The following is a 24,427-nucleotide window of genomic DNA, read 5'->3' as shown; positions in this document are numbered from 1 at the left end:
CCTGTTAGAAGGCTGCCCGGAAAGCTCTGCTGCTGTTTACACACTCCGAATAAAGTCATGTTCACAGTTCCATCTGTGGCTAGGTTATTCTTAGGCCTGCCAGAATAGCTGTTCAACCTTCCAGGTGTAAACCACCTGTGCTTGCATGAGGTCTATTCAAGGATAAATATAAAAATATTAAAAGTTAATAAAACCATTTGACCTCTGTTATTTGGTATACTGGATCCTCTCTCCTGTGATTCAAATAATCTAAAAGAACTCCAGCCAGTGTTGTCTAATTTTTTAAAAGATGGTAAAAATTTAATTACTATAAAATTCATTTTGAAAATCAAGATTCTTTTGTATTCTGTATTTTCACTTGTTATGTATTTTCTATGATGGGAGACATTTCCTGAAAAAATAAAAGAAGTCACTCTCCCTGAATATGTAAATATATTAAATTCAGTTAGGAGTTAAGTAGCACTGCTTTTCAATAAATAGGAAATTGAAAGCCACCAAAGAAATTCAGAAATTGTTAATTAACATTAACTGAGTAAACTAACCAGCATTAACAAAATAAATTAAATATGAGCTTTTGAAAAGAATAAAGATTTTACTTTCCCACTTCTACCCCAATCCTATATGGGTAAATTCATAGAGCCTAATCAATTTTCATGTATCACGCTGAGTGGAGATTTCTGAAAGTTGTATGTCTGAGAAAGTTCTACCCTGGGTGATTAAGAATGGGGAATGAGTATCCAGTTTATGAATTTAAGGGCACTATCACGAGAAAGTGAAAGTAACATGCTTCAGCTGGTTAGCAAGTAATTCCCTCAAGATTTTTACTTGGCTGCTGGTACTAGTAAACACATTCTCATTCAAAAAGCCAAAGCTGTTGAGGCAAAACGAATTAAGCCCTGATTTCAACTGTGAATGTCTCACAGGTGAATCTCACGTGGCCTATTGCTTCTGATTTAATTAACCCTGTGGGTGACAGACAGGGTTGCCAGGCTTCCCATCACAGCTTCTGAGAAGAGAGGGGGATGACTATAAAAAGGTTTCATTTCTTCATAGATTCACATTGCTGTGTTACATATTTGACATGTTCTAAAGATGATTTAAGACCTTATTAAAGAATGAATACTTGAAAATGGAGGCCATTGAGCATCCAAATCATGATCTGTCAGTAATATTTACCAATTGCCAGTTGCTTCTTTTTTTCCAGCTTTACGGAGGTAAAACTGAAAAGTAAAATTGTGAGATATTTAAAATGTACAATGTGACGATTTGATATACACATACATTGTAAAAAGATTCCCCTCATTGAGTTAATTAACACATGAATCATCTCATTTAAATACTTTTTTCTTTTTTGGTGAAGACATTTAAGTTCTACACTCTTAATTTCAATTACACAATACAGTGCTGTAAGTCACCAGGTTATACATTAGATCCTCAGAAATTATTTATCTTATAATTCAAACTTTGTACCCTCTTTCCAACCCTATTTCCCCCATCCTAGCTCCCAAGCGACCACTTCTGTCCATCTATTCAGTCAGCAACACAAGAAAACTGCATAGATTGTAAATGTTGCTTCCTCAGGTAAAAAGGTGGGAGGTTTGCTTAATGGAGTAAGTGCGATTACATGTTTCTTTGTTTACTGTAACTTGATTTTAAAGAACAGAACTCACCCACTTAATTTGATGTGTCCACTTCAATTAAACCCATGTGAAGAGTTTGTGGAAAATTGAGATAAAATGTTTAATCTCATCTTTATTTCTCTCTCTTTTGTCTCCACAGGAATGGGGCATATACCAAAGAGAAGCTATTTTGGTTTGCAGAGTACTGAGTTACATCCTCATATTATTCTCTGCATGTGTACACCACATATTCCGGGAAGAGCAATCCTTTCCAAAATCCCAGTGAGAACCACGCAAATCTGAACACATTTGCTCTTATAGGTTTAATCAATTAATTTTTTTCTATGAAGACCTTAGAGATTCTTCTTGGTTATATGACATATTTCTATTGTAATGTTTTTGTGCAATGTAAAGAATACTTAAAATGCTATAATAAGGCAAGTGCATTGTGGAAAGTGTTCAAATAGGAAAATATAAGAAAATTCCATGATGTTTATAGCTAAAGATGTAAATCTATCCTACATTTTGCTCTAAGTCTTAGGTTTTAAGATGAAGATAATGTTATAAATGGAAAAGACCAAAAAAACCATAGTATTTTTTAGTTGAAATAGTACTCAAAGATTCCCAAATAATGTCTTTTCTCAGATGGGGTTAACTTGTAGGTTTGCTAAACTTCAGCAATAATCAATGACTAAAAGGAAAAAGCTAGAACTGAGTGCATCCAAGTCTAACAGGAGTCATTCAACTATAGGATTAACCCTTAAATAAGTGGATAAGATTACAAATTATAGTTGGCAAGGAAGGGAATGGCTGTGGACTTAATTTGAGCAAATGCTTATATCTACAGTGTCTATTGGAAGAATGACCTTTTGCTGTAATAGCACTGAGCCTTCTGTGAGTCTTCAGACTACAGAATTATGGCTCTCAGTGGTCCAACCAATTTGGATCAAGATTACTACCAAAACCAAAGTTGCAAGGAACAGGATCTGGTATTTTTTAAAAGGAGGCTGGAAATCTTGGGAAGGATCTGGCGAATATTGTTGTGGTCAAACAACCTGTGATTCAAAGTTTGGAAACAAGACAAATGGGAGCCTAGTATGAAGGCACACAATGGAGAGGAAAAACATGGCAAGACTCGGGGATATCAGAGGCACAATGGCAATCAAGACATGGCCACAGCATGTACTATATCTAGAATTTATTTGGATACTGTTTTAAAGTTTACATATCTAAGAGTATGAACAAATGCAAAGTTTTTGAGTTAGGAAAAATATCTTTATATATTTTAAAAGCCAAGAAAAGGTAACATCCAATTGTGTTTCATCCAATTGCAACACCAGTAGAAGAAAAGGAGTTAGATAATTCAAGCCTCAAGAACAATTCTTGAGTTTCAAGGTCTTGACTGTTCACAAAGTTCTCAGTATGACATTTTGGTAGCATGAAAACCTCCAGGTATCTACTACTCTGTCCTCAAATCTGACCGAAATCTCTCCTTGCAATATCCTGGTAAGGTGAACGAGAACTGCCTACCTTGAATGAATAAGGCTCTTTTAATATTGGAATTATTTATAAATGAGTATGTAAATCATTAAGAAAATAAAAGTCATTTTATGTGTGCACAGAACTTCATAGTTGATATTTTATACTATTTTAGTATTTAAGAGAATTGTGCCCACTAAATAATCAACTGTGTAGCATCAATTTGCAGGTGAAATCAAGGAATTGATTTAAATTTAGGGTGTTAAATTAAGCTCTTTCCAAATTTTCTAAGGCCATTATAATATTTTTGAGAAAACAAAGGTTACCATATTTAGTCATAAGACTTCATTACTTAAAAAGGGAAACAAACATATTAAGTTTATAAAGCAGTTTGAAATCTCTGTGGATATTAAGTCATCAAAGGAATAAAACTTTACTCCAGAACCTCCCAAAGGTGAATAAAATTTGGTACATTAAAATAGCACTGATGGTGAGAAGAAAAGATGATGGGATGAGTAGGGTGGCAGAAATCTTCTTCCAAAACCATATATATTTTGAAAATACAACAAATACAACTATTTCTAAAAGATACAGTACACCAGTCAGGCTACATCTGCAAGAACACAACATCTCATGGAAAAGGGTAAGATATAAACCATGACGCAGTGGGACCTGAGCACTCCCCCAGCCCCAGCTCACTGGCAGGAGGAAAAGAATCAGAGTGAGGAGAGAGTGGAAGTACAGAAATGCTAAATAACCAGCCTTAGTAATCTGCCCCAGGAGCATAGACACACATTGCATGGTGCGCTGGATATTAGAGAAGCTGAAAAGCTAAATCTGAGACTAAGACTGCAAACAGGTTCCCAAAGTCAGCTGCCCTGGGATGAAAGAAAATTAGGTGCTTTAAAAGTCTTAAAGGAACAAGGGTTTAACAGTTGGACAAAATCGTCCTGGCACACTCAGCCCAGTAGGCTGGGAACTTTAAGGAACTTCAGGCACCCTAAACCCTTGGTTGGCAATGCAGCTCTGAGGCCCCTCATGGTGATAAAGAGCCTGCCGTTCCTTCCCCCCAGCCAGCACTGAAAGCAAACCAGCTCACCCGCCATTGCTGCAGAACAGCTGGGGAGCAGCCCCGTATACAGCAACCATACAGCTTAACACAGAAGCTTCTCCCTGCACGTGGCTGACTGCCCCAGACCCAGAGGCTGCTCCCTGAGTGCGGTTGACCGTCACAGACAGCAGAGAGAGGCGCAGAGTCTGGAAGACACAAAGGGGCTCTTTTCTCATGTCAGAACACACACCATTTGACTGGAATCCCCCACCAGTACCCTAGGCCATCCAGAGGGCCGCCCCACCCACAGTAGCCTAGGGGATTAACAGAGAGGCTGCTCCCTGTGTATGGTTAATCAGCACAGACAGTGGAGACAAGAAAGGTGACTGGCAAGCAGGAGGGGACTTTGCTCTCCTAGCTGACACACACACCACTTGCCGAGGACCACTCCCATCACCTTGAAAAGGCAGGAGAACCTTGTTAGGTCCAAAATCCCTCAAACATCAGAGAGAGGACTTGGTGAGATATAAATCACCAATCTTCCTGAAAAAGAATTCAAAATAAAAGTCATAGGCATGCTGATTGAGCTACAAAGAAATATTCAAGAGCTAAGGGATGAATTCAGGAGGGAAATAACAGAAATGAAACAAATAATGGAAGGATTTAAGAGCAGACTGGATGAGGTGGAAGAGACTGTTAATGGAATAGAAATCAGAGAACAGGAACACAGAGAAGCTGAGGCAGATAGAGAAAAAGGATCTCTAAGAAAGAAAGAAGACTTAGAGAACTGTGTGACCAATCCAAATGGAACAATATTCACATTATAGGGGTACCAGAAGAAGAAGAAGAGAGAGAAAAATGAATGGAAAGTTTCTTGAAGAAATAATTGCTGAAAACTTCCCCAATCTGGGTAAGGAAATAGTCTCTCAGGCCATGGAAGTTCACAGATCTCCCAACATAAGAAACCCAAGAAGGACAACACCAAGACATATAAAAATTAAAATGGCAAAATCAAAGACAAGGACAGAGTATTAAAAGCAGCCAGAGAGAGAAAAAAGATCACCTACAAAGGAAAACCCATCAGGCTATCATCAGATTTCTCAGCAGAAACCTTACAGGCCTGAAGGGAATGGCATGATATAGTCAATGCAATGAAACAGAATGGCCTTGAACCAAGAATACTGTATCCAGCAAGATTATCATTTAAATTTGAAGGACAGATTAAACAATTCCCAAATAAGCAAAGGTAGAGGAAATTTTCCTCCCACAAACCAACCCTATAGTGTATTTTAAAGGGACTGCTCTACATAGAATTATGCTTAAGGCTAAATAGCTGTCACCAGAGAAAATAAAACCACAGTAAAGGAAGTAGTCCAAATAAATACTAACTAAATTCAAAATAAAATCAGCTATCCACAAAGTCAGTTAAGAAAAACACAAAGAGTATAGAATAAAACACCTAACACATAAAGAGTGGAGGAGGAAGAAAAAGAAGGGAGATAAATGAAGAATCATCACACTGTGTTTATAATAGCATAGTAAGTGACTTAAATTAGACAGTTAGATAGTAAAGAAGCTGTCCTTGAACATTGGGTAAGCACAAATACAAAGCCTGCAATGGCAATAAGTACATATCTATTGATAATCACCCTAAATGTAAATGGACTGAATGCACCAACCAAAAGACACATATTTACAGAATGGAAAAAAAGGCAAGACCCATCTATATGCTGCCTACAAGAGACTCACTTCAAACCCAAAGACACACACAGACTAAAAGTGAACAGATCGAAAAAGATATTTCATGCAAACAATAGGGAGAAAAAAGCAGGTGTTGCAGTACTTGTATCAGACAAAATAGACTTCAAAACAAAAAAAAAATAATGAGACAAAGAAGGACATTAAATAATGATAAAGGGGTCAATCCAACAAGAGGATATAACCATTATAAATATTTATGCACCCAACACAGGAGGACCTACATTTGTGAGACAAATAATAACAGATTTATAGGAGGAAATAGAATGCAATGCATTCCTTTTAGGAGACTCCAAAACAACACTCACTCCAAAGGACAGATCTACCAGACAGAAAATAAATAAGGATACAGAGGCACAGAACAGCATATTAGAAGAGATGGACTTAACAGACATCTATAGAACATTCCATCCAAAAGCAGCAGGATACACATTCTTCTCAAGCACACATGGAACATTTTCAAGAATAGAACACATACCAGGCCACAAAAAAATGACTCAGTAAATTTAATAAGATTAAAATTGTATGAAACAACTTCTCAGATCACAAAGGTATAAAACTATAAGTAAATAATACAAAGAAAACAAAAAGGCCCACAAGCACATGGAGTCTTAACAACATGCTCCTAAATAATCAATGGATCAATGACCAAATTAAAACAGAGATCAAGCAATATATGGAGACAAATGACAACAACAGCACAATGCCCCAACTCCTGTGGGATGCAGAGACTGCAGTTCTAAGAGGAAAGTATACAGCAATCCAGGCCTATTTAAAGAAGGAAGAAAAATCCCTAATGAATACTCTAAATTCACAATTATTGAAACTGGAAAAAGATGAACAAATGAGGCCCAAAGTAAGTATAAGGAGGGACATAATAAAAATCAGAGAGGAAGTAAATAAAATTGAGAAGAATAAAACAAAAGAAAAAATTAATGAGACCAAGAGCTGGTTCTTTGAGAAAACAAACAAAATAGATTAACCTCTAACCAGACTTATTAAGAAAAAAAGAGAATCCACACACATAAACTGAATCAGAGATGAGAAAGGAAAAATCACTATGGACCCTACAGAAATACAAAGAATTATCAGAGAATGCTATGAAGAACTATATGCTAACAAACTGGAAAACCTACAAGAAGCGGACAACTTCCTAGAAAAACACAACCTTCTAAGACTGACCCAAGAAGAAACAGAAATTCTAAACCGACCAATCACCAGCAAAGAAATTAATCGGTAATCAAAAAACTACTCAAGAATAAAACTCCCGGATAAGACAGATTCACAGCTGAATTTTATGAGACATTTAGAGAAGACATAATACCCATTCTCCTTAAAGTTTTCCAAAAAATAGAAGAGGAGGGAATACTTCCAAATTCATTCTATGAAGCCAAATTACTCTAATATCAAAAACAGGCAAAGACACCACAAAAAAAGAAAATTACAGACCAATACCCCTGATGAACATACATGCAAAAATACTGAACAAATTTTTGTAAAGCAAATTCAAAAATACATCAAGAAGATCATACACCATGATCAAGGAGGATTCATCCCAGGAATGCAAGGGTGCTACAATATTAAAAAATCCATCAACATCATCCACCACATCAACAAAAAGAAGGACAAAAATCACATGATCATCTCCATAGAGAATGAAAATGCATTTGACAAAATTCAACATCCATTCATGATAAAAACTCTCAACAAAATGTGTATAGAGAGCAAGTATCTCAACATAATAAAGGCCACATATGATAAACCCACAGTCAACATCATACTTAAAAGCGAGAAGCTGAAAGCTTTTCCTCTAAAATCGGGAACAAGACAAGGATGACTACTCTCCCTGCTTTTATTCAACATAGTATGGCAGGTCCTAGCCACAACAATCAGACAAAACAAAGAAATAAAAGGCATCCAGACTGGTAAGGAAGAAGTCAAACTGTTACTGTTTGCAGATGACATGATAGTACATAAAAAACCCTAAGGAATCTACTCCAAAACTACTAGAACTAATATCTGAATTCAGCAAAGTTGCAGGATACAAAATTAATACACAGAAATCTGTGGCATTCTTATACACTAATGATGAACTAGCAGAAAGAGAAATCAGGAAAACAATTCCATTCACAATTGCATTAAAAAGAATAAAATACCTAGGAATAACCTAACAAAGGAAGTAAAAGACCTATACCATGAAAACTATAAGACACTCTAAAGAGAAATTGAAGAGGTCACTAATAAATGGAAATTCATCCTGTGCCCTGGATAGGGAGAATTAACATTGTCAAAATGGCCATCCTGCCTAAAGCAATCTACAGATTCAATGCAATCTCTATCAAAATACCAACAGCATTCTTCAACAAACTGGAATAAATAGTTCTAAAATTCATATGGAACCAAAAAAGACCCCAAAGAGACAAGGCAATCCTGAGAAGGAATAATAAAGCAGGGGGATCTCGCTTCCCAACTTCAAGCTCTACTACAAAGTCACAGTAATCAAGACAATTTGGTACTGGCACAAGAACAGACCCATAGACCAGTGAAACAGAACAGAGCATCTAGATATTAATCCAAGCATATATGGTCAATTAATATATGATAAAGGAGCCATGGATATACAATGGGGAAATGACAGCCTCTTCAACAACTGGTGTTGGCTGAACTGGACAGCAACATGGAAGAGAATGAAACTGGATTACTGTCTAACTCCATACAAAAAAGTAAACTCAAAATGGATCAAAGACCTGAATATAAGTCATGAAACCATAAAACTCTTAGAAGAAAACATAGGCAAAACTCTCTTGAATATATACAGCAGCAACTTCTTCATGAACATATCTCCCTGGGCAAGGGAAACAAAAGCAAAAATGAAGTGGGACTATATCACACCAAAAAGCTTCTGTACAGCAAAGAACACTACCAATAGAACAAAAAGCATTCTACAGTACGGGAGAAGATATTCATAAATGGCATATCTGATAAGGGAGTGCTATCCAAAATACATAAAGAGCTCATGTGCCTCAACAAACAAAAAGCAAATAATCCGATTAAAAAATGGGAGAGGATCTGAAAAGACACTTCTCCAAAGAAGAAATTCAGATGGCCAATGGGCACATGAAAAGATGCTTCACATTGCTAATCATCAGAGAAACGCAAATTAAAACCACAATGAGATATCACATCACACCAGTTATGATGGCTAACGTTCAAAAGACAAAAAACAACATATGCTGGCAAGGATGTAGAGAAAGGGGAACCCTCCTACAAGCTAGTGGGAATGAAAACTAGTTCAACCATTGTGGTAAGCAGTATGGAGGTTCCTCAGAGAACTAAAAATAGAAATACCACTTGACCTAGGAATTCCACTTCTAGGAATTCACCCTAAGAATGTAGGAGCCCAGTTTGAAAAAGACATGCACCCCTATGTTTATCACAGCACTATTTACAATAGCCAAGAAATGGAAACAACCTAAGTGTCCATCAGTAAATGAATGGATAAAGAAGAAGTGGTACATATACACAATGGAATATTATTCAGCCATAAGAAGAAAACAAATCCTACCATTTGCAACAAAATGGATGGAGCTAGAGGGTATTATGCTCAGTGAAATAAGCCAATTGGAGAAAGACAAGTACCTAATGATTTTACTCATCTGTGGAACATAAGAACAAAGCCAAAATTGAAGGAACAAAATAGGAGCAGACTGACAGAACCCAAGAATGGACTAGCAGTTACCAAAGGGAAAGGGACTTGGGAGGATGGGTGGGAAGGGAGGGATAAGTGAAATAAGGGGCATTATGATTAGCACATGTAATGTTGGTTGGGGGAGGCATGGGGAAGGCAGTATAGCACAGAGAAGACAAGTAGTGATTCTATAGCATCTTACTATGCTGATGGACAGTGACTGTAATGGGGTATGTGGTGAGGACTTGATATTGGGAGGAATCTAGTAACCACAATGTTCCTCATGTAATTGTATATTAATGACACCAAAAAGAAACTGTATAAGTATACAGTGACAAGGCAAAATTCTGTAATGTCCTAAATTAAGTGATATAGGGCTGGAGAATGAGAGAAAGAGAGAGACAGAGAAAGAGAGAGAGAGAAGGGAAAGACATCAGTTGATTGCTGTGGGTCATTGCTAACCAGAAACTCCACATTTCTGATGTCATTTCAGCAGTCATCTAGAAGACATCTTCAACAACCAGTCTGTGAGTTTTCTCTGTGGACTAACCAACTATCCCCAGATTTTCCCTGCTTTGCATTAGCCCACTTTCCTTATCTGTAGTCAATGTGAATTTAATAAACTTTCTTTCCCTGAGTCCCCTCAAAAAAAATAGCAACAAATGACTGCTTTTTTAAGTTTAATAAATCAAAATGCAGTTGTTCATACCAAATAGAAATCTTAAAATTTCATTTTGCTTGCAAAAGTCATTCTTATAGATATTTTAAAAATTCGTATCATCAAGGGAAAGATATACAAGTCGTGTATGTTTCTGCACTTACAGTATTGTTCTTGAAAATCAAATACCACATTTCAGTCATCTAGCTGGTGGACCTAGATACCAGTTTTCGGACAGCTTTTGATATTATATAATAGTAGAAATGAATCTTCAGTTATAAGAATATATCAGGATCTGGTAAAGGCAAGTACCTGCAACTCACCACCCCCCCAACTGCACATGCACATTTCATAGGTCTTTTCATTATCTTCCTTTAGTCAATGAAATGGAAAGGGCATAGCTTCCCATTACAGATACCTCTGCTATTACTACTTCTGGTTAAAAGAAAGTTCACTACAAAGTAGAGAAGAATTCATATGAAGAAAATATCTACAAAATCTTTAATAACTAAAAAAAGTATCTTAAGTAACTCAGATTATCCTGTATTTGTTTAGTGAAAATAGATATTATTCAATTGAAATATTGGTTAGTTGTTTCACTTTTATTTTCATCTGCAAATCATAAACTTTTTCCTCTGAATAATGTAAAGTCTTGGATTTAAGATAATTGTATTTTTTTAGAAGAACTTTAACATGGTAAAACAAGTTCTGAAATCCTTAAAGGCAAACTTTTAAAAATAGAGCTTCTATATATTCTGTTTTATATCTATTTTTCTTAAGAATTAATGTCCTTGATATAACTTTTTTAATGCATGCACATAACTTAAAGAGGAAAAATGCTTCAGTTAAAATGTTTTTGGCATTTTTAAAAAACAAGCATTAAAAAGGTGGCCTAAGTGTGTTTAGACCTTTTGTGCTTGTAATATTAAAAATAGTTCAGCATAAAATTTTGTATATAACGCCTTTAAAAAGTCAAAATAAAATGTATTCTATGGTATTTTTTTAGTAAAAGAATAATTTTTAAATGTTCAATTATGTATCTGAATTTATAACCCTTTGAAAACATGGCTATTTATTGCATGAGTTAATTTTTCTGTTTTTTAGATCAATTTGCTTCCTTTTAGTTTAGTATACTTAAATATTCTTTTTCAATCTTAAAAAAAATCTTTAAATATTTTACATGTACTGCTAATTTGATAAATAGAATAATTGAAAAATTCACTTAGAAGTTATGCTAACATTAAATAGTGACAGATAATTACTATTTTTCTTCTAAATCCATTTTTTGCCTGCATTTTTTTATTCACACACAAATTGAGGGTGGACAGGAAAATGACAGGGATTTCTCCTGATTCTTTTCTCTGAAGCAGAAATCAGTGTCCCATGGTTCCAAGTAGTGGCCTAGTCAAATAGAAAAGAGCTTATATAAGATGCCATTCAGGAGGTTCCTTCTTTCTTCTATCCTTCTGAGAATGTTTTCATATTAAGTCAAAATCAAACACAACTCCACACAAGCAAAAAAAACAAATGCACATCCAACATACAAAAAGTCCAGAAGCCATAATTATGCACCTACTCTAGATTCCAATTAGTTGTAGCTTTTTTAACTGTAAAGAAATTACTTTTAAGCTAATATGGATGTTGCTGTTTATTAACATTAAAATCTTTGTTTTCAATAGGGCTCATATCTGTGAAATTCAGAACACAACATAGGTACTACTCATTGTTTTGATGCCATAATTGTGATATAAGAAGGACAAGTATTTTCACATCCTAATGATAAGACAAAAGTGTAAAACCAAATTATTTCATCCAAGTGACTAAGGAAATAATTGCACAATTAGAAATTCTTGTCTTAAATTACTCCCTCTGTATACTTCATCTAGATAAAATAATACTTCAAAGTACTATTGTAACTATGGATTATTTCTTATGTACCCAGTCCTGCACCATGCACTTTACATGAACCATTTTATCAAACTTTCACAAAAATCATGTAAGGGAATTACTGCTCTCAGCCCCATTTTACTGATGAGAAAGAGTACTGAAGAGTAAAATGTGTCATCAAGGTCAACAGCAGCTGTATGTGGCAGAACCAGGTCTCAATCCAGGCATTCCAGTGTTAAAACCCACTTACCTGGCATCTCTCAATGGCTGTAATAGACTGAACTGTGCCCTTCCAAAACTCGTATTTTCCAACCTTAAACTTCAGTGTGACTGTATTTGGAGATGAGGCCTTCAAGGAGATAATTAAAGTTAAATAAGGTCATAAGGGTGGACCTTTAATCCAATAAGACTATTTCCCTTTAAGTGTAAGAGACACAGGAGAGCACTTGAATAGAGAATACATGTGCTTATGAGGACAGCACGGAAAGGCAGTCTCACCAGAAACGAATCCTTTGGCACCTTGATCCTCAACTCCCAGGCTGCAGATCTGTGAGAAAATAAACTTCTGTTGTTTAAGCCATGCTGTCTGTGGAGTTTGTTAGGGCAGCCCCAGCAGACTAATACAATGGTATCTGGTTCAGTGGTTTAATACTAAGGTCTTCTAATTTTTGGTCCTCCCCAAGCTGTCTTTAGGATATATATTCTTATCAGAAAACAGTTGTCTTTACACTCCCTGTTCCTTCTCCTCTTTTTTTTCTCATTATTGTAAGCTAAGGAAACACTGGAAGGCTGTTGGTGATTTGTGCTGTTGCAATGAGCTGGGAAGAAACTCTTTATTTTTTGCTCATTGAATCTAGAGGTACTTATGCTGCAGAAGGCAGTCTTTCCTTTGGTTATCTGTGTCTCTACTCTGTGTTATACATCAAGTGTCTTCCCCACTGTTGGTTATGCCTCAAAGAGCAGTATTAGTAGCAGCAGATGTCACAAGAGAAATACTGACAATGAAACAGTCAGCCAGCATGTAATGGCTCAAACCAAAGGGGATGTTAGTGGCTAAATTGTTACTATTAATTTTTTGAATATTTAATTTGCCCACAATTTCAAGTAACAGTTATGTTCCTACTCTTCTTCCCAGCTATGCATGTATATATCTGTGTGAGCCTGACTTAGAATACTTATGTGTGTTCATTCAGCATTCTGGATTTCCATTATTATCATTAAATATCTCCCTGGAGTTGCTGTGAGGGCAGAAACAAGAGATTGATTTCTTTAGACCCTCAAGAGGCCATTCTAAATTTTATATCTCTGAGTAGCACCATGCACAGTCATAAGATTAATGTGATGCAGTTCTCAGGATCCTTGTAGTGAAACTGACTCTCTGGAAGTGTATTATTTATGCATTTTATGCTACCTTCTTAAATGGGAAAGAGAGAAAGACTTGAGAACTTGTAAACTAAAATCAATACAGATAATAACCTCTCACACCAAGGAGGTTGGGATGTCTCTGTTTGTTTCATAGATGTTTTCGTGGATGATACTTACTCCTATCTTTCTCACTAAATGACTTTGTGTTTCTTCCCTCTTCTTTTTTTGCTCTACCATACCTTATTTTCTTGCTTTACTTTTCTATCTCCCACATTGAAAATCATATTGGATTTCATATGATTACTTAACTAAATAACGTCACTGAAACAGGCGCAGGAGGAGGCAGGAGCCCATTTATTTCACAGTGTGAGAGTGACAGTGCAATATACAGAAGAGAGCAATAATAATGTACATAGATTACCTTATTTTCCATAAACAATCATTATTTGAAAAATTTCATCCCTAATAGTGTCTTGTTTAAGGTTTTGTAAAATAGTATTAGATGAACTGACATCTACAGAGATGTTTATAAAAATTTTAAAAATTCACTATTCTTACAAAGCAAAATTCAATATAATAAGCAACTTAGAAAAAAAAAACATCCAAAAGGACTGGGCAATTGAATGTATTTCCTTGGCTTAATCCCATGTCTGTGTTAGAGTTAGACTCTATTCTTAAAGACATATCAAACTATTGTTAATGTTCTGCATGAATTATGACTTTGCTTTAAGATATAGAATAAACCTCAGTGTTTCTTCCTGTATAGCCTAAGCCATAAAGAACATAAAATTCATTCTGGCAAGTTTATTAGCCAAATATTTTTCTTTCTATCAAATTAAATAGTTTGTTAAATCTACATAGACTCTAAATGTTTTTATATTAATTTACTCAGACTTTTCTTCATTCTTTTAAATTCCTAGGACATTTCCTTTATATGAGAATCAGAGAAATGCTGTTTTCAGGAAATATTATAGACTTGTGATTGAACTAATTTGCATTTTTCTGATGGACATAGATTGAGGGTACTGACTAGTGACAATTGTGATCTATTGCACCAGGTAACTCTACCTCAAAGCCAATGATACATGTTCATTTCAGTCCACCTGACAGAGACATTCCAAACATGTTGCTAATTATGTTTATGAGTTGGGGAATGGAAAATTTCCCCCCATATTTGTATTACTTTTTATGTTGGTGATCTTGAATGTTTTTAACAGGAATGGAAATTTCATTTTATAGCCACAGTATATAATGCAAAACAATTCATGATTTTATCACACACTATGTAGAAGGACATAGTCATTGCATTCTAGAATTTTCCACTCTGCAATTATTAGTACCAGTACAGACTATTTAATCACCTGAAATCCATTAATTGCAGATATTGTACAACATGTTTAGCTTTAATGATTCTAGCTACATAAAAGAAAATTATAATATGAACATCATTTAAAAATCTTATGAGAGAGGGCGGAGCCGAGATGGTGGCATGAGTAGCTCAGTGAAAATCTCCTCCAAAAACATATATGTTTATGAAAATACAATAAATAACAACTTTTCCTAAAAGAGACACCAGTGGATACAGTACAACAGCCAGGCTACATCTACATCTATGAGAACTCAACATCACAGGAAGGGGATAAGACACAAGCCGCGGCCAGGCGGGAACCGAATGCTCCCCTACCCCAGAACATGGCAGAAAGAAAGGAGTCGGAACGGGGAGGGAATGAAAGCCCAGGACTGCAAAACAACCAGCTCTAGAAATCTGCACCCAGAGCACAGACACACGGTGCACGGGGTGCTGGATATTAGAGAAACGGAAAAGCAAAACCTGCTGGCAGGTCCCCGCAATCGGCACCCCTGAGACAAAAGAAAAGTGAGTGCTTTTTGCAAGTCTTAAAGAGAAAGGGACCCCACATCTGGATGAAGTCATCCCAGCACACTTAGCCAGCAGCTGGGAATCCTGGGTAACTTAAGGTGCCCTAACCCCTTGGGTGGCAGCACAGCTCTGGAGCCCCTCATGGCACTAAGCAGACTTCCAGTCATTCCCCCAACTGGCATAGACCCTGACACACTGGCCCAGTAGTGGGAGAGCGGCAGCGCGCGCCGTGGGCAGCGGCACCAGACAGGACCGGGAGCAGCCTGTGTGAGCCTGCCGTGGCAGTGACTAAGCAGCCTGGTAGCAGCCCATGCATGCCAGTGACCACGGCACCAGAGGGGCCTGGGAGAGGCCCGCATGAGCCTGTGGCAGTGGCAACCGAGTGGCCCAGGAGCGGCCCATGCGTACCAGTGGCAGCGGCATCAGAGGAGCACAGGAGAGGTCCACGCGTGCCTGCAGCGGTGCCAGAGGGGCCCAAGTGTGGCCTGCACGTGCCAGCAGAGGTGGCACCAGAGGGGTCTGGGAGGGGCCTGTGAGAGCCGGTGGCAGAGGAGAAGCCCAGGAACAGCTGCGCTCCCAGCAGCTGACCGAAATCCCAGCCCAACGCACAGCTGCCCGGGCCAAACACAAAGGCTGCTGCTCGCCCACAGCTGCCTGGCAGGGGTGCCACTATCACGGAGGAGCACACCTGGAGTGCCTGCCACTCCCTGCAGGGCTCTGTGATGCTCTGACTGGGAAGTACAGCATCTCAGAGGGTAACAATTTGATATACATTGTGCAATGATTACCAAGATCAAAAAAATTAATATATCTACTGCCTCACATCAATATTTTCTTTTTGTCACTTACTCATACTTGAAGGTCAGAAAGGAGAAAAGAAAGCAAATGTGACTGAGAAACAAAGTGAGAAAATAAGAAAATGTGGTATTCTATAATTTGAGAGATGGGGTCTAATTACAAGAAGAGCATCAGACACACCTAATTTCAGCAACATGCTACACAATACCTGACAAAATATGCCTCAAAAATGTTAAGGTGATGGAAAATGATGAGAGACAGAAAAACTGTAGTAAATTGGAGGAGGCTCAGGATACAGTATAACTACATGCAATGTCATGTCCTGGACTAGATCCCACAGCAGATAAAGGACATTAATAGAAAAACTGGTGAAATCTAGATAAATTCTGGGATTTGGTCTAAAAAAACAAAACTCAAGTATGAGTACTTGATTCCTAGAATAATATAGTGAATTATTGATCTGAATAATATGTCAGTTTTTGAATTGTTGTGGAAACTACATTTGCTTCAACTAATTATAAGTATATTGGTGTAAGGCATGGCTGTATTACTTGGCAAACATCAAATGAAGACAATACATTTTCTAACAATGTCTTGGGACAAAGGTCTTTGTTCTAGTGTGAACTTTGTCAGCTGTAGAAACATAAATATATCCCATGGCTCTCACTGTCAAACCAGATGTGTGCTGACTTTTTCTCTGTATTTTTAATTAGTTTTAATTGTTCTAAAATGAAAACTGAAGCAATGAAGTGTAAATATTGTGACTATGTATATTGTACACAGAGCCCTGGGTGGTTAAAAGGTATCTCTTGGTTACATACAAAATAATTATGAATGGCTGACACCTTCATTAACAATGTAACATTTTCCTAATATTTGTAGAAATTATGGATATTTAAGGGTTACCCATATGACAACTGTATTTTATGTATTTGTATTTACAGAGTCACTCTACATATGAATAAATCAAAAAGTGCTTTTACTGTGTTTATGTGTTTAAACCTATTTAAACACTTTTTGGTTCAGCATACTATGTGAAATGCTCCAGTGCCTTTTCTACTTTATTCTTCTACAGAGTTATTTTCTATGATAGCTTCTATTAAATAGTTACAAATATTTTTCCTTTGGCTTGGATATGGTTGACCACTTATTGCCAACCAGATGTCAAGAGCAGGAAGTCTGTTTCAAAGAAGCAGTCAAGAGGCAAGAGATTCAAATATATGTAGGTTCAACTCATGTTTATTAGTAACTCCTTTTGAGACCTGAGAAAAGGCATTTGCTTTTTCTTTAAACACACACACACACAAACACAAACACAAACACACACACAAAAAAACACACATACCTATGCAGTTTACTGTATTCACATTCAATAGATAAAATCACTTCAGAATACCATTTTTCCCCTCTACCTAATACAAATCTTGAAGTCTATTTGCATTTGATATGAAAGTAATAGCTGTTTTAAAAGAGATTACTGAAGACTTCTGGAGACTGAAACTATCCTGTTGTACAGTAAAAATGTACACAACAACAAGGCTGAAAATTTGTTTTGTTTTGTTTTGAGAACTCTAAAATGTGCATCAAATCTAGTTATTATAAACTGGGTGTGCATTCAAACAATCTGCTCTGAGTGCAGCTTCTTCAGTCCATAACTTTACACCATCTCCTGAATAATCATTGTACTTGTTAACACAGTTTTTAAATTTATTTTATACTATGTGGACAGCCAGAACATTGCTTGGTTGCTATAGTGTCAACCATATTTTATTTATCAACATACACAAAGAGTGGTGTTTCCATTTTCATTCAATTACACTGGGTGGCTAGACATAATGTCAAAAGAATTTTGAGCTATAAAGAGAGGATAGAGAGAAGTCCCTAGCATGTTAGCTGTCAACATAATCTAATTCTTTGATAGATTCTTAAAGAAATCTGGGTATCCAAAATTGGGAAAAGTAAAAGAAGACATGTAAAAAGCAGTCCTTAACAAAACAAGGTTTATAAAAGAACATAACAGAGCAATTCAGAATTAGAACATAGTTAAAAAGAAAAGTCTAATTCTATGTTACCTCATTTCAAACTGCAGTCTTACATCTACTGCTTATTAGAAAATAAATAATCTATATAGCTAGTCACTTAGAAAAGTGTGAATCAAATGACTGTACTTTGTGGAGTCTCAGTACCTTCTTAATCACAAAAAAAACAGACAACACTATTTTTTTCTTTCACTTTGATTAAGAAATAACAAATAGGCTCATGCCTCTAAAAGCTTGCCTAAGATTAGAAGGGAAAAACCACATCTGAGTCTTGATATTCAATATGGGTTAAGCTCTAATAAGAATATATTAACTTGAGATAAAAGATGGTAGTGTGAGAGGTGAGACAGAGACCTTTTCCTAAAACCACATGTAATACAAAAATTTAATTAATACAACTAATCCTCAAAGAGAAAAGGAAAGAAGGCTGCTCCACACTGCATACACCTGGAGAAAAGAACAAACCTTATGGAACAGGGTAACGTACCAAAGCTGTGACCCGGTGAGACCCAAGCCCTTCCCCCAACCCAGCTCACCAGTGGGAGGACCAAAAACAGAGTGGGAAGGGAGTGGAGGCCTGGGAATGCTGAACCCCTAGCCCTGGAGACCTGCTCTGGGACCACAAACCTACATTGCATGGTGCTCTGGTGAGTAGTGGAGTTGGAAAGCTAAGACAGGTGAAATACTTGGAGAGACTGAGATTCCAGCCACTTGTGGAAAAGAGGGAGCTGTATCCAGCTGCTCTGGGATAAAAGAAAGTCAGGCAGTCTGTGAGAATTCCTAACAGTGAGAGGGATGCTAAACAGGCAAGGATTGCACAGATCTTACTGCTCAGGAGAAAGGACAGGTGGACAAAATTGTCTGGGGGCTCTCTGACAGCAGGTTGAGAACTTTCATGATCTTCAGGCACTTCATCCCCCTGGCTGGCTATGCAGCAACAAGGCCACCTCTATGATATGCAGCCTGCTACACCTTCCTCCTGGCCATCCAGCACCTGGCTCACAAACCAGCAAACCCTGCACTGGTGTCAAGCCAGCCAGAGGGAAACCCTGCCTATGGCAGCTATAAATGCAAAGCATAGAGGCTTATTCCTGTGTGTTCGGCCCACTGATTCTGGCAGTGGAGACAGACATGGAAGCTGGGAAGCAGGAAACAGCTCTTTCCTCTCCCCAGGCAAAAGCACCACACCCTTTTAAGCCCTGACATCATGCCAGGGGCTGAGCAGCTCCAGAGAGTAGAGCTTTTGGACACTAGAGTATGCCACACACAAATATGAAATGTCAAAGGAATCTGGTTCAAAGCAAAATCTCAACACCACCAGAAAAAGGCTCAAGTGAGACTGAACTAATCAAAATTACTGAGTTTTCAAAATAAAAATAATAAACATGTTCCTGGAGGTACAGAACATATTCAAAAACTCAGGAACAAATTTAGGATGGAGATCCAATCATTCTGGAACACAATGGACAGTATTAAAAACAGATTAGACACGGTGGAGGAGACAATAAATGAAATCAAAATTAGAGAAGAGGAATACAAAGAAGCTGAGGCACAAAGAGAAAAAAGGATATCTGAGAATGAAAGAATATTGAGAGAACTGTGTGACCAATCCAAACAGGACAATATTTGTACTATAGAGATACCAGAAGAAGAAGAGAGAAAAAGGAATAGAAAGTTACTTTGAGGAAGTAATTGCTGAAAACTTCCCCAATCTGGGGAAGGAGATAGTCTCTCAGGCAATAGAGCTGCACAGATCTCCCAAAACACAGGACACAGAGAGGACAACACCAAGACATATTATAATTAAAATGGCAAAGATCAAGGATAAGGACAGACTACTAAAAGTAACTGTAGAGAGAAAAAAGATCACATACAAAGGAGAGCCCATCAGGCTAACGTCAGACTTCTCAGCAGAAACCTTACAGGCCAGAAGAGAGTGACATGATGTATTTAATGTAATAAAGCAGAAGGGCCTGGAACCAAGAATACTCTATCCAGCAAGATTATCATTTAAATTTGAAGGAGGGATTAAAGAATTTCCAAATAAGCAAAAGCTAGAGAATTTAGCTCCCACAAACCATCCCTACAGTGTATTTGGAGGGACTGCTACAGATGGAAGTGTTCCTAAGGTTAAATAGCTGTCACCAGAGGTAATAAAAAGGGATAGACAAAGAGTACAGAATAGGATACCTAATACATAAAGAATGGAGGAGGAAGAAAAGGAGGGAAAAAAAGAACCTGTATATTGTGTTTGTAATAGCATACTAAATGAGTTAAGTTAGACTCTTAGATAGTAAGGAAGTTACCACAGAACCTTTGGTAACCACAAATCTAAAGCCTGGAATGGCAATGAGAACATATCTATCGATAATCACCCTAAATGTAAGTGGACTGAATACACCAATCAAAAGATATAGAATCACTGAATGGATAAAAGAACAAGACCCAACTATGTGCTGCCTACAAGAGACTCACTTCAAATACAAACACATGGACATACTGAAAGTGAAGGTATAGAAAAATATATTTCATGCAACTAATAGGGAGGAAAAAGCATGAGTTGCAGTACTTGTATCAGACAAAATAGACTTCAAAACAAAGAAAGTCATGAGACAAAGAAGGACATTAAATAAGGATAAAGGGGTTAATCCAACAAGAGGATATAACCATTATAAATATCTATGCACTCAACACGAGAGCACCTATATATGTGAAACAAATACTAACAGAATTAAAAGGGGAAATAGAATGCAATGCATTCATTCTAGGAGACTTCAACACTCCACTTACTCCAAAGGACAGATCAAACAGACAGAAAATAAGTAAGGACACAGAGGCACTGAACAACACATTAGAACAGATGAACCTAACAGACATCTGCAGAACTCTTAACCCAAAAGCAACAGGGTAGACATTATTCTCAAGTCCACATGGAACATTTTCAAGAATAGATTATATACTAGGCCACAAAAAGAGCCTTAGTAAATTCAAAAAGATTGAAATTGTACCAACCAGCTTCTCAGATCACAAACATATGAAACTAGAAATAAATTATGCAAATAAAATGAAAAAGCCCATAAACACATGGAGGCTTAAGAACGTGTTCCTAAATAATGAACAGATCACTAACCAAATAAAAACAGAGATCAAGCAATATATGGAGACAAATGATAATAATAATTCAACACCATGAAATCTGTGGGATGCAGTGAAGGCCATGCTAAGAGGGAAGCATACTGCAATACAGGCCTACCTCAGGAAAGAAGAACAATCCCATATGAACAGTTTAAACTCACAGTTAACAAAGGCCCAAAGCCAGTACAAGGAGGGACATAACAAAGATTAGAGCAGAAATAAAATCAAGAGTAATATAACAATAGAAAAAGTCAATGAAAGAAGCTGATTTTTTGAGAAAAGAAACAAAGTAGATAATCCCCAAGCCAGATTTATCAGGAAAAAATGTGAGTCTACACACATAAACAGAATCAAAACGAGAAAGGAAAAAATCACTAGGGATAGCACAGAAATACAAAGAATTATTAGAGAATACTATGAAAAATTATATGCTAGCAATCTTGATAACCTAGAAGAAATGGACAACTTTCTAGAAAAATGCAACCTTCCAAGGCTGTCTCAAAAGAAACATAAAATCTGAGCAGACCAATTACTAGCAATGAAATTGAATTGGTAATGAAAAAACTACCTAAGAACAAAATGGCTGGAGCAGATGGCTTCACCACTGAACTTTATCAAACATTTAGTGAAGACCTAATATTCATTCTCCTTAAAGAGTGCCAAAAATAGAGGAGGGAATATTTCCAAACTCATTCTATGAGGCCAGCATCACCCTAATGCAAAAACGAGGCAAAGACACCATAAAAAAAGAAAATTACAGACCAATATCCCTGATGAACATATATGCAAAAATACTCAAGAAAATATTAGCAATCTGAATTCAAAAATATATCAAAAAGATGATCCATCATGATCAAGTAGGATTTATTCCAGGGATGCAAGGATTGTACATTCAAAATCCATCAACATCATCCACCACATCAACAAAAAGTATTAAATATGATCATCTCCATAGATGCTGAAAAAAGCATTCAATGTAATTCAACATCCATTTATGATAAAAACTCTCAACAAAATGGGTATAGAGGGCAAATATCTCAACATAATAAAGGCGATATATGACAAACCCACAGCCAATATCATACTGACCAGTGAGAAGCTAAAAGCCTTTCCTTTAAGGTCAGGAATAAGACAAGGATGCCTACTCTTACCACTTTTAATTCAACACAGTTCTGCAAGTCCTAGCCACAGCAATCAGACAACACAAAGAAATAAAAGGCATCCAGATTGGTAAAGAAGAAGTTAAACTGTGACTGTTTTCAGATGACATGATATTGTACAAAGAAAACCCTAAGGAATGCACTCCAAAACTATTAGATCTAATGTCTGAATTCAGGAAAGTTGCAGGATACAAAATTAATGCAACAGAAATATGTTACATTCCTATACATTAATGATGAACAAGCAGAAAGAGAAAAGAGGAGAAAAACTCCATTTGCAATTGCATCAAAATAATAAAATACCTAGGAATAAACCTAACCAATGAAGTAAAAGACTTATACTCTGAAAACTATAAGTTACTCATGAGAGAAATTAAAGAAGATATCAATAAATGGAAACACAGCTCATGCTCATGGACAGGAAGAATTAATTATGTCAAAATGGCCATCCTGCCTAAAGCAACCTATAGATTCAATGCAATCCCTATCAAAACACCAACAGCATTCTTCAAAGAACTAGAGAAAATAGTTCAAAAATTCATATGGAACTACAAAAGACCTTGAATAGCCAAATCAATCCTGAAAAGGAAGAATAAAGCAGGGGGTATTACACTCCCCGATTTCAAGCTCTACAACAAAGCCACAGTAATCAAGACAATTTTGTATTGGCACAAGAACAGTCCCATAAACCAATGAAGCATACTAGAGAGCCCAGACATAAACCCAAGCATATTTGGTCTATTAATATAGGATAAAGGAGTCATAGACATAAAGTGGAGAAAATGACAGCCTCTTCACTAACTTGTGTTGGCATAACTGGACAGCGACATGGAAGAGAATGAAACTGGATTACTGTCTAACTCCATACACAAAAGTAAACTCAAAATGCATCAAAGACCTGAATGTAAGTCATGAAACTATAAAACTCATAGAAGACAACGTAGGTAAAAGTCTCCTGCATATAAACATGAGGACTTTCTTCTGAATGCATCTTCTTAAGCAAGGAAAGAAAAGCAAAAATGAACACATCAGACTACATCAAACTGAAAATTTTCTGTACAGCAAAGGAGATCATCAATAAAACAAAAAGGCATCCTACAGTATGGGAGAATATATTTATAAACAACATATTCAACAAGGGGTTAACCTACAAAATATATAAAGAACTCCCAAGTCTCAACACCCAGAAAGCAAATAACTGAATTAAAAAATGGGCAGGGATTATGAACAGACAATTCTCCGAAGAAGAAATTCTGATGGCCAACAGACATGAAAAGATACTCCACATCACTAATTGTCAGGGAAATGCAAATAAAAATCACGATGAAATATCACCTCACACCAGTTTGGATGGTCAGTATCAAAAAGACTAAGAACAAAAATGCTGGCCAGGATGTTGAGAAAGGGGAACCCTCCTACACTGCTGGTGGGAATGTAAGTAGTTCAACCATTGTGGAAAGCAATATGGAAGTTCCTTAAAAAACTAAAAATAGAAATACCATTTGACCCAGGAATTCCACTCCTTGGAATTTACCCAAAGAATATAATTTCTCAGATTCAAAAAGACATTTGAAAACCTATGCTCATTGCAGCACTATGCACAATAGCTAAGATATAGAAGCAACCTAAGTGTCCAACAGTAGATGAATGGATAAAGAAGATGTGGCACATGTACACAATGGAATACTATTTAGCCATAAGAAAGAAACAAATCCTACCATTTGCAACAACATGGATGGAGCTGGAGGATATTGTGCTCAGTGAAGTAAGCCTGGCAGGAAAGGCAAGCACCAAATGATTTCCCTCATTTGTGGAATATAACAATGAAGCAAAAATGAAGGAACAAAACAGCAACAGACTCACAGACTCTAAAAAGGGACTAGCGGTTACCAAAGGGGAGGGGTGGGGGAG

Source organism: Manis pentadactyla, chromosome 1, assembly GCF_030020395.1.
Source record: "Manis pentadactyla isolate mManPen7 chromosome 1, mManPen7.hap1, whole genome shotgun sequence".
In the NCBI taxonomy this organism is placed as follows: domain Eukaryota; kingdom Metazoa; phylum Chordata; class Mammalia; order Pholidota; family Manidae; genus Manis; species Manis pentadactyla.
Note: the sequence above shows the minus strand (reverse complement) of the source record.